Raw genomic sequence first — 6,000 nt, forward strand, 5'->3', positions numbered from 1 at the left:
GCGTATGACGACTCTGAGAAGGTGGCGCTGCGGTCGCTTCATACTCGTCGACTCGTTCCCTTTGTGAAACGTGCAAGAGTGTAAGTCTAGCAGGGATGTAATACGGAAGTTAAGTGCACAAAAAAAAAATGGCTCTGAGCACTATGGGACTCAACATCTGAGGTCACCAGTCCCCTAGAACTTAGAACTACTTAAACCTAACTAACCTAAGGACATCACACACATCCATGCCCGAGGCAGGATTCGAACCTGCGACCGTAGCAGTCACGCGGTTCCGGACTGAAGTGCCTAGAACCGCACGGCCACTGCGGCCGGCCGTTAAGTGCACGATCTTGCTGTGTTGTGTTGCACTGACAGGGTGAAAATTACCAACTCTAACGAAGCTGTGATTTATGAGACTGTAGAGAGTGTAGAATGAAAATTACATAATGGAGTGTACATAATTACGAACGTGCTCCAGAAGGGAAACAGTGACGTCTGGAAAAATTGGACGCTGTTTTGTACGCTGCAGAAGGAAAACATACGACGTTAGTGCAGTGCAAACAAAATGATTGCTTTCTGGGTTATTTTACTTCCTGATGAGGAATGGTACGTGGTTCATCAGAAAAAAACGGGACACAAATCAATGCCACTGTTATGTCCCTGAAACCAAAAAGCCCGCTATCTGTTATTCAGTGGCTCTCTTTTGCCGCGAAGATATTAAACCATTCAGTACGGTTCATGGCTCCGGTCTCAAAAAGGTAGCCCAAGCACTCATATCTGTAGGAGCTGAAGGGGTTGTAACGTTGATGTGGAGGCTATACTACTTCATCCAATTACGGATAGGAAAAGAATAACTGCTACTGCAGATGCTATTAAAAAGGTATTGGTTATTACTGTTATTACCGATAAAAGAAGCGCTTCCGAAACTGATATATGGATGAAGGGTACATGTAAAATAACATACACTAAAGTGACTACCCGCTATTAGTGAAACGTGGCATATGGAGAACAGAGTGCCTCGTTCCTACCCATTTTATCGGAGCTTGTTTGCCGCGTTGAGTGCTTTACAATTTCTCAGAACTTAATGAAGTCAACATCTTTCAGAGAAGATCAACATTCTAATATAATGACAGCTCTCAAAGACGTCACAAGACTTCCTGGCGCTTGTCATGGTCTTAGCACTTCGTTCGAATTTTTAACAACGCAGCCAGATCTAACTTGTGTAGGAGGGACAATAAACTCTTGCAAAGCAGTAGTGCCAATTTATAAGAGAGTTGGATTTTCAAAGAGGCTTACAAAATCACTGAACCAATAGATCGAAGTCCGATGGAACAGTTTATTAGACATGTTAGTTCCAGTAAGTGATACTTTGATCGAGGTCAAGGAATTTCTCCCACAAAAAGAGTCAAGTAGACTTCAGAATATAGATGAGCATACCGTAAATGAGCTCGTCATGTTCCTCAAGCCATTTAAAGAAGCTAGTTATGATCTAGAACGTGACAACTATTCAACTCTCCGTTTAGTGCTCCTTTACGGACATAAACTTCTGGATGAGCACTTGAGCCCTAATGAATTAGACAGTTATGTCATGGTAATACTTAAATTAAGGTGCAGAAGTTACGTGGATGGAAAAAAATATAAGATTAAACTGCACTTGTTCCACAACATCGTAACATTTTTGTGTCCTCTATATAGTCATCATTTGATGCTGAGCACTGAAGACAGTTAACGTTGCTCTGTGTGCAAACATTTCAGGTTCGTGAACAACTATAACGCCTAATATTCTTTTCTCATGGATCATGATTACCAACGAGAGTTACTACAAGTTGCGACATCCGTTCTTTCTAGTTACTCGTGGTTCACATGAAAGTGCACGAGACGCATCGAAAGTGCCTCAGTCGAAATTTCAGAGGTATGCGAGAAGATTGGGCCACGTAGACAAACACCGCTCACTATCGTAGACCCCTCAATCGCCATTACCGAAAAAGATGCAGGGGCGAAAACTGGTATCCTTGGATAGTAGACAGAACATGAAACGGCAGTACCCTTTGGAACTTGTAGCTAAGAGCATACTGTGTATAACACACACAAGTGGATCTAGACACTAATTTTGTGAATTATATTTTATTGGTTCACAGAAACGATAATCAGTTAAATACTTGTGACGAAGATTAGCTGATGTCGATGCTATTCAGATATGAAAATAATAATTATGTCATTATGTTATTTAATTTTAATTATATTTTCCATCCATTTCCTAGAAAGCCTCGTTTATTTCTGTAATTTTTTGACGAGTGCTGAAAATTTATTTCAATCGCTTTTCACGTGTATATATATATATATATATATATATATATATATATACTGTGTGTGTGCTCATACACGTAACATATATACATATATACGTATAGACAGAACAATATTCACTGCCAACAGGTCAGTATCAGCAAATAACCAGCGATCAACCCTGGATTCGTACGCGTGGCACTAATAATGTATAACCGGACGACTTGTCTGGCGTGGCGGTAATTATATACACAAATCGTCCTTATGAATCAGTCCATCCCTTGGTGACACTGTATCGAAATCCCTTAGTAGTTTCTCAGATTATTCTTCACATAGTGACAGAAAACCGTGGAGGGGACTTTTAAGTTACGCTTTGTATACAGAGTAAGAGCGTACAAAAATGTAACAGGAAATAGAGAATTCTCCACTGAACAATTTGAGGTAGGGAACTTGGGATCGGAAAAGTCAGCTTAAAGAGATATGGAAGTAAACTTGTCTACCACTTTGTCTAGCAGTACTGTTTTCCAGCTTATTTACAACTAGCTTGAGTACAAATTTACACGTAACTGTGCTGTTTATTTATGTGTACATTCTTAACTGCCTGCAAGGAAACAACGAGGACGAACCTGGTTACTAGGAAGTCATGATGCAGGTTTCGTTTACTTTACTTATCCATAAGGTGGCTCTGCTCTATCGTATTTACATTGGCCCAAGGCATAACGTGCAATGAATCAACGACACACATGTTCATTACTCAGCGCTATTCAGAGACGAACAGTACGATACCGTGGAGTAGTACCGGTACAATTCCGCAGAACTCACTGAAATGCAGTTTGTATGTGTGGAAGTACGTTGCAATGCTCTCGCTGCTGCAAGGCTGTACAAGAAACGATTTGCCGCGCGGGGTAGCCGCGCGGTCCAGGGCGTCTTGTCACGGTCCGCGCGACTCCTCCCGTCGGAGGTTCGAGTCCTCCCTCGGGCATGGGTGTGTGTGTGTGTGTGTGTGTGTGTGTGTGTGTGTGTGTGTGTGTGTGTGTGTGTGTGTTGTCCATAGCGTAAGTTAGTTTAAGTTAGATTAAGTAGTGTGTAAGCTTACGGACCTATGACCTAAGCAGTTTGGTCCCATAAAATCTTACGACAAATTTACCAAGGGAACGATTTCCTAACAGGCATCGTCTTTAGCTATGAGTGTTTATTTCTCTCGAGCGACGAATGCAGGAGATTGGTTCATTGGAAAGAAGAAAAGCGAGACCTGGCAACATGAGGACCACTCTCACACCCGATTTTGAAGAGAAGGTGCTGGAACGTGTTGCAGCGGACCCCACTGTAAGTATCCCTACGGGGATATCTAAAATCGCTTGTGTATGAGACCTCAGTGGATAAGGAGATGCAACTATTTGCCAGAATTGCAGCTGCTTGTGATGTGATGCGAAACACACCAGAGATATTTGTCAGGGTGAATCAGAATCTTGTTCGTCGATGTCATGCTTGCATTGAGGTTGATTGCCGTCAGTTTCAGCACATTTTGTAAGACACAAAACAAATGCTACGTTCATTGTGTCAGTGATGATATTTGCAGTTGACTGTAATTAATGTAAATAAAAAAGTACACAATAATGTGATTTTGTTCTTATTATCTCTGGCTTCTTCGATCCCAGGTTCCTTACCTCAAATTGCTCAGTGGAGCTTCCTCTACGTTCTGTTACATTTTTGCACACTGTTACGGAAACATCCGGTAGATAATCGTCATCCCTGACCATGTACGTGAAGCGGCAATGCCGCGAGTCCTCGGTTATACTCGCGAACTCGCGTAGTCGTTCTCCTTTCCGCGCTCGCACAGTACGGTTGTACCCGACTACAGATTCTAATGCCGTGTTGTTGGTTACAGGGGCAGCGGCGCAGTCTCGCGAGTCGAGCCTCCGAGCACACAGAGACGGCGAGTTCGGAGATGACGTCAGACGACTCGCTAGCGAGTTTAAACAACACCGACTGAAAGGAAGGCCTCGACGCTTGTTCGTGACGTCACGTCAGCTAGGCACGGCGAACGCCATGTATGTTGCAGGCATACTCATAATGGTAGTGTCTCCCTCTCTGACACAGGAAAATGTGAAACTATTGGCGGTAGTTGACCAACACACATTGTTCTGAGAGATTTCTGCAATCAATTAACTGTGCAGTTCATTACACTTCTTAACAAATAGTGTACTCCTTAACTTAAATTTCCACCTGTTGTAAGGATTGACATACAAACACAACTTCATGGTCTAGCAGCAACAGAATTAGTGCTTCTTTTCCTTATTTGATAATCTGAGGAAGTTACTTTTCTACTGGGTTGCTTTTACAAGAAACTGTGAACATATTGGTGCTCTTCTTTAGGTAACATTGGTTTACTATGGGGTGAGGAGCACTGAATGTAAATGAAATATCTTGCGATTGTAGATGTTGGGGGAAGGGGTGGGGGACAGAAGAAGAGGCATAAGAGAGATACTTGTTTTATCAAATAATTTTTTTTATCTTATAAAGTTTCTCCTTTCAGTTGCAAGAGGGAAATATTTATCTTTTCTAATGTGCATGTTTAAAAAAGTTTAAGCTCAGCAGTATTTTCGATGTATGAAGCTATTTTGTTCAAAAATGGTTCAAATGGCTCTGAGCACTATGGGACTTAACTTCTGAGGTCATCAGTCCCCTACACCTTAGAACTACTTAAAACTAACTAACCCAAACAATAATCACCGTGGTCTAGGGGTAGCGTCTTCGATTCATAATCAAAACGTCTTCGGTCCCGGGTTCGATCCCCGCCACTACCTAAATTTCGATAAATAACCAGCATTGGCGGTCGAAGACTTCCGGTATAAGAAGTCAGCCTCATTCTGCCAACGGCCTTGTCAAAGAGGACGGAGGAGCGGATAGAGGTTCAGGGCACTCTCTTGTCCTAGGGGTGGGAAATTGCCCCTAAAGGCGGAAGAATCAGCAATGATCAACGACATGAGGATGCAGAAGGCAATGGAAACCACTGCATTGAAGACACGTAACGTTTATCCACAGGACATGTGGCCTGTAGTTGAAGAAGTGTCATGATGATCTCTCCATTGGCAAAAGATTCCGGGATAGTCCCCCATTCGGATCTCCGGGAGAGGACTGCCAAGGGGGAGGTTACCATGAGAAAAAAAGATTGAATAATCTACGAAAGGATAACGTTCTACGAGTCGGGGCGTGGAATGTCAGAAGCTTGAACGTGGTAGGGAAACTAGAAAATCCGAAAAGGGAAATGCAAAGGGGTCAGTGAAGTGAAGTGGAAGGAAGACAAGGATTTCTGGTCAGATGAGTATCGGGTAATATCAACAGCAACAGAAAATGGTATAATAGGTGTAGGATTCAATATGAATAGGAAGGTAGGGCAGAGGGTGTGTTACTGTGAACAGTTCAGTGACCGGGTTGTTCTAATCAGAATCGACAGCAGACCAACACCGACAACGATAGTTCAGGTATACATGCCGACGTCGCAAGCTGAAGATGAACAGATAGAGAAAGTGTATGAGGATATTGAAAGGGTAATGCTGTATGTAAAGGGGGACGAAAATCTAATAGTCATGGGCGACTGGAATGCAGTTGTAGGGGAAGGAGTAGAAGAACAGGTTACAGGAGAATATGGGCTTGGGACAAGGAATGAAAGAGGAGAAAGACTAATTGAGTTCTGTAACAAGTTTCAGCTAGTAATAGCGAATACCCTGT

Source organism: Schistocerca serialis, chromosome 3 (genome assembly GCF_023864345.2).
Source record: "Schistocerca serialis cubense isolate TAMUIC-IGC-003099 chromosome 3, iqSchSeri2.2, whole genome shotgun sequence".
NCBI classification, from domain to species: Eukaryota; Metazoa; Arthropoda; class Insecta; order Orthoptera; family Acrididae; genus Schistocerca; species Schistocerca serialis.